At 41.9% G+C, this 6215-nt stretch overlaps 1 long non-coding RNA gene across 1 annotated transcript; it reads left to right on the top strand.

Annotated features, from left to right (window-relative positions):
• The first annotated feature begins 1636 nt into the window (after positions 1-1636).
• Positions 1637-5533, top strand: LOC134368917 (uncharacterized). Its single transcript, XR_010022566.1, has 3 exons — positions 1637-1725; positions 2568-2673; positions 5358-5533. It is a non-coding gene; the product is annotated as an uncharacterized LOC134368917 (long non-coding RNA).
• Positions 5534-6215: the final 682 nt, after the last annotated feature.

The following is a 6215-nucleotide window of genomic DNA, read 5'->3' as shown; positions in this document are numbered from 1 at the left end:
TATAGAAAACAGTTAAATCCATTTTTAACTCAGAATTAGCCCACTCTCTCCACTGAAAGAATTTATACATCTCCCATCTCTATTCCAGTTAAATACCAATTGCAGCAAATGACCCAGCAAACAGAGGTTAACAGACCACTTGGATTAAGACAGAAAATATTAACATCATAAAATCCATTCCTGATATACCCAGGACAGATGCTCCTTGACTTACCGTGGAGTTACATCCTGATAAGCCCATCGTAAGTTGAAAATAACATACGAAACATCATAGCTTAGCCTAGCCCATCTTGAATGTACTCAGAACACTTACATTAGCCTACATTTGAGCAAAATCATATAACACAAAGCCTGTTTTTTAATAAAGTGTAGAACATACCACGTAATTGAATACCGTATTGAAAGTGAAAAACAAAATGGACATATGGGTACCCTAAGTACAGTTTCTACTGAATGCATGTCACTTTCACACCATTGTAAGGTCGAGCCATCCTAAGTTGTGTGCCATCTGTATATTGAATAAGCTGCACTTGGGGGCCGGGGCCATGGTGAAAAACAACTTTATTGGTTTCCACCAATGAATCTGCAGATCCTGGAGCCCGGTATAGCCTAAAAGCAAAGCTAAAATATCTCATCCAATTCAACGATGACAATGGTCTCAAAGCATACACCTGACTCAGACTAAAAAGCTTGTAGAAGGGGGTGGGGCATGATTGGCTTCTTTAATTTTTCTCCACTTTATTCTCCTACTTTCAGTCCCCTACCCTGCTGCTTCTGGCTACTCCAGGGTGGGTAGGAGCGAAGCAGAAGCGTTCAGGAGGGTAAAGGCCTTACTTGACGGTGTACTTGTATTCTGGTGGTATAGCAGGTGCACAAAAGCTGGCCCATTCTCTCACAGGATGCCTTGCTGTGTATTTCAGTGACCCACTGTCTTACTCCATTTGTGCTGCTATGACAATATACCTGAGACTGGGTAATTTATGAACAACAGAAATTTATTTTTCACAGTTCTGGAGGCTTGGAAGTTCAAGATCAAGGTTCAGTGTCTGGTGAGGTCTGGGTCTCTGTTTCCAAGATGGCACCTTGAACACTGTGTCCCCACATGATGGAAGGGATGGGAGGAAAAGACTTGCCCTCTCAAGCCCTTTTGTAAGCACTAATCCCATTTATGAAGGCTCCACTCTCACGATTTAATCACCTCCTAAAGGCCCCATCTCTTAATACTATCACGTTGATGATTAAGTTGCAACATATGAATTTGGGGGCCTTTTTCATTCAGACCACAGCACCAGCCATCCTTTGGTAACTTCCCACTTCTCCCTCCCTTGCTTTGGGGCTACAGTCTCCAGAAGCCACCTGCCACCTCATCCCCCCTTGCAGGATGCTTTTGCCTGGACCCTCTCTCCTAGGCAGGCAGTCTTCTTGAGAGGGGTCCCTTCCTAAGTACTCAATCCACCCATCAGAAATCTGCCTCTTTGCTGAGCCGAACTTCAAACTTCAAGCCACTCCTCTGGCAACCCTCTCTCTTCTCTTCCCTCACAGAAATTGCCAATTTCCAGACTTTAGACATGTGCAGGCAAGTGTCAGACAGCAATCTGTGTGCCGTCTGAAGTCTGGGAATCCTTTCCCAGGTTTTCCATGGACTTTCACTCTGGTCCCATGGCTATAGCTGGATGATGTGTTTCTACCTCCAATCAAGCATCCAGATGTGGTTGTGGGGTAGAGGTAAGTTCCACCCACCACTCAGCCTCTTCAGTTTCTTCATTCCACCTTCAGCCTCCTTCACACACTTTTGAGGTTAGTGACAGGCTAAAGGCCCCTGGACAAACATAATACCCTATTTTACCCAAAATACCTGATATAGTTCTCTCTCTAGAATGTGGGAACTTGCTACATATTCTCAGTGTTGAGGCCTCAGCTGAAATGGGAAAGAAGAAATGTCTCATTTAATGTTGTATTACACCAGATTAAGGAGTGAATAAGGCTGCCAGCATTCGTCAGGGCATAGTAGAGACATCAAACAACCTTAATGCAGCGATAAAGATTCTGTACTTCAAGAAAACTTTGTTCAATCACAGGAGCAAATAATGGGATTCTATAAATAATAGACTGGGTCTTCAGACAAGAAAGCATCCATGCCCGATACAGAATGGAATGGGTCAAGACCCATTTGGGGCTCAGTCAGAAGAGCAGCAGACTGATGTGCAATGGGCTCCCACATGAAAACCACTCTGGTAATATTACCTGTTTGTTAATATTCCCAGCGATATATGCAGCATCAGGCAAACAGCAAGTGCTTCTATATGTAGTTTAGAAATGGAGGGATGGGTAGGTGATAAGCAAACGCTGAATCCAACACGCTGGGTCCCTTGGTCAAACAAACAATTCAAATGCTCTTATCAGCTCCTTAAGAAGTAACTGGAAGTTATTATAGAACCCCACAGTATATTCCTTGGAATTTGTAGTAAATATTTAGTCAACTTAATATTAAAATGGGTGTGGTTCTCTTTCCACGGCACAGTTCATCTTTTCTCAGCTAATCCTTTTGTTATCTTCAAAAATCCCAGGTTAAAGAACCCCGCTGTCTATGTTATACATCGACATATGAAGTGAATGATCTTTACCTGTCTATTGAAATCAAAATAGGTATACCCAGAGTGTGGGGCAAAACAGGTAAGCAACAGCCCTTGCATATTTTGTCTTCACTGGGTTTCTTTCTGTCCAGGTGTGCTCCATTTCACATCTATTCTTCCTAGCGCAGGGCCATCTCTGCTAGTTGTACCTACAGGTCATCACGTTGTCTATAATGAGTGTTAAATTATTTCTCAAGAAAAGAACACTTTCTAAGAGCAATACAAACAGTGTTTTAAATGCAACTTGATTGAGATTTACCTACAGGTAGTGGTTTCTGACCACTGCATGCCCCTGAGAATAATAGTCTTTCTCAGACTTCTTTGAAAGCCATGTTTCTATTTCATGACTTAAAACAAAACAATGAACAATCCCAAGGGAGACTTTACAGTTCTTTCCTTAACCAATCAGAACTTCACACCTACGATTCCTCCTGATTCAATTATCTCTTGCTGTGTGACAAACTACTCCAAAACTTAGTGGCTTAAGCCAGCAACAATTAGGGGGCATTTTTGTGATTCTGTGAGTTGATTCAGCTGGAAGATACTCCTGATCCATTTGGTATTAGGAGTCAACCACCCAGCTGTATTCAGCTAGCATCAGTGCTGAGCAGAAATGTGCAAAAATGTTACACTTACATTTGGTGCCTAAGTGCTTATCCATGTGGGTTCTCCCCTAATAGGCTTGGGCTCTCTCATAGCATGGTGGTCTCAGGATAGTCAGAATTCTTATATGGCAGCTGGCTTCTAAGAGGGAGGATGTCAAAACAGCCATTCCTCTTAAAGCCTGGGCTAAAAAGTCCCAGAATATCATATTCTCCACATTTTATTGGTCAAAGCAAGTCATAAGGCCAGTCTAGACACCAGAGGAGGGGAAACAAATTATCCGTTGATGGGTGGAGAAACATGCACGTGCAAGAGAGGAATTGATAGTGACCATCTTTGGAGACTATCTACCCCACTTCCTAATATGGACCAAATCCTTCTTTTCGTCTAAGGTTGTCAAGTTACACCATTAAAATACTTTCAGTACGGGCCGAGCCCATGCGCACTCAGGAGAATATGGTGCTGAGGGCGCGGCGACGCTCCCCCCGCTGGTTCGGATCCTATATAGGAATGGCCGGTGCACTCACTGGCTGAGTACCAGTCATGAAAAAGACAAAAAAAAAAAGGAGAAAAGAAAAAAAATAATAATTTCAGTACTGTGTGACAGGTTACATAAGAGAGGTAAACATTTGTTACCATGTTGTCATAAAAGAGGAAATAATACTACCTTTGGAAGGATGGATCTGGAAATTCTTCACGAAGGTGGTAATGCTTTGTGGTTACCCTCAAACCCTTGAGCTTTACAGAGGTATTAGGGTACATAAAGAATTGCTTCATACAGTGCACATCTCTTAGAAAGGAATAAACTGTGATTGGCTAAGAGGTCTGTATGAGTCAGGGCAGGTTAACTAATCCAGCCAACAAACACCTCCCAAACCTCAGTGGTCTCACACTTTAAAGGCTTATTTCTTACACATATCACAGTTCAATGCAGGCCATCTTGTAGGCTCTGCTCCACACAGTCATTCAAGGACCCAGGCTCCTTCCATCCAAATGGCTCCAAATCCCTGGGGGCTGTCTCCACTAAATGATCTGCTTTAGGTCATCCCTCAGGGAAAGAGAAAGAATATAGAGAATCACATGGAGACTGTTGATGGGCCAGGCCTGGAGATAGCATAAAACACATTCACTACTTAACTGTAAGGAATTCTGGGAAATGTATTCAAGCTGTATGCCCTAGAAAGAGAGGAAAATAGTCAGACCCTGCCATTATCTCTTACAAATGCATCCCTACTTTTCTAAAATGTAAATATCTCCTATTACAAAAAAAAAATGCTTAATTTGAACTTAATGACTGCTAGCAGCTATTTGAGAAGAATTGGATATACGATAGAACTCAGAAGAAATATCTGAGCAGGGTCTTATGAAGAGCTTTAGCTCTGAAAGATGTGGAAACTTATCCACATTCAACTCCCTTCCCAATGTCAACCTAAATAAAAACAATACTGAGTCCCCCAAAATGTAAGGAAGCCCAACCAATTTCTGATTTTTCCCATGATTATTGGTTTGTTGTTTTTTCAAAATATTTAATACCCTCCAGAATGATTTGTGTGTGTGTGTGCGCACATAGTCTTCCTATGAGATAATCAGATCTAGCCCAGTACCTAAAGAACAAATGCCACAAGATAAAAGGACAATAATACAGAAAACTTTGGTGAATGCACAATTTTCCATAAAGCCCTCCATTTCCACCCCTACCAAAGATACTCCTCAACACTGTCTTTAGGCTAACTCTGACCCCTCTTGTAAATAATATTCTTGAAGGGACAGTGCTCCACAGTTCTGCATTGACAAATTACATAACTTCTGGGATTCTGGGTAGTTTGGAAGAGGAGACTGTTTGAGCAGAAAACTTGGGATTGTATTTGCTTGTTTGTTTTTATTTAGTTCATGTCCTAAAGGAGACTAACCAGAATGTTTCTCCACCTAGTCTATTCTGATACTTCAGATATTGAGTCTGAGATCTCCTTGTCTTTAATAGATTTGTAATCCATTCACAGAGAAGGCAGTGTGTATTTTTACAAAAATGTGGAAATAAGTTGTAGTCAGCACAGGATTGGTTATGCTACAGTAACAAAAATCACAAAGGCTTCGCACAACATGTTTGTTTCTCACTTACAGGAAATCTGGTGCAAGTTGGCAAGAGCTCGCCTGCATCTGGTGACTCAAGGACTGAAGCTTCCTCCATCTGCTGAGGCTGCCATCACAATATGTAAATTCCCAGGTTGCCATGGTGGGGAAAGAGGGGGATAGAGAAAGCACAGCAGCTCTTCAATTCCTCAGCTCATAAGTGACACATGCCATTTCCATGCAGAATTTATTCAGTATAAGTTGTCAGATGGCCTCCACTTCTCTTTGAAGGAAGTGGGGAAATATAGGGAAGCATGTTGTAAATCTAATGAGTATTAACCACTTTTGCCTTCTAAGGGAAATAAGATTACCTTCAGGACGTTAAACAGGCAACATTCATATACCATGGATGAAATTAGAAAGCCAGGAGCATGTGTGTAAATGCGAGATGAAAGTCTGATATAGACATCCAGCCCTCCACGAACACCATGCTGCTATAGAAAATCATTGGCTAATCTAGAGATTAACAGGCATGGAGCCCTCGGGTCGCTGGCAGTGTGTCAATTTTTCCTTCTTCCTGGAAAGAAGGGATACTTTTATTTAAGGGATACTTTATTATTGCGAGGTGCTGCAAGACTCTTACTTCAACCCAAAATGTAATTTAGACAGTCTACAGAAAGGAAAGAGATCTGTAGATAGGAGTATAGAATTACGGAGATAAAGCTTCCTCTGTCCCCAAGTTATGACTTGCTATCTAAACTATGTTATTAGAGAAAGGGAGTAGGAGGCCAGCCGTTCAGTGCTTCCAAATGAGGAAAGTAGTCATAGGCAGATACCACCAATTCCCATCATTTCTACCTCAGGTGAAACAAAGTCACTGGGTCATGCCAGCCATTCGTCCAGCCCTCC

Source organism: Cynocephalus volans, chromosome Y (assembly GCF_027409185.1).
Source record: "Cynocephalus volans isolate mCynVol1 chromosome Y, mCynVol1.pri, whole genome shotgun sequence".
Lineage (NCBI taxonomy): Eukaryota > Metazoa > Chordata > Mammalia > Dermoptera > Cynocephalidae > Cynocephalus > Cynocephalus volans.
This window is presented reverse-complemented; position numbering and strand designations above follow the sequence as displayed.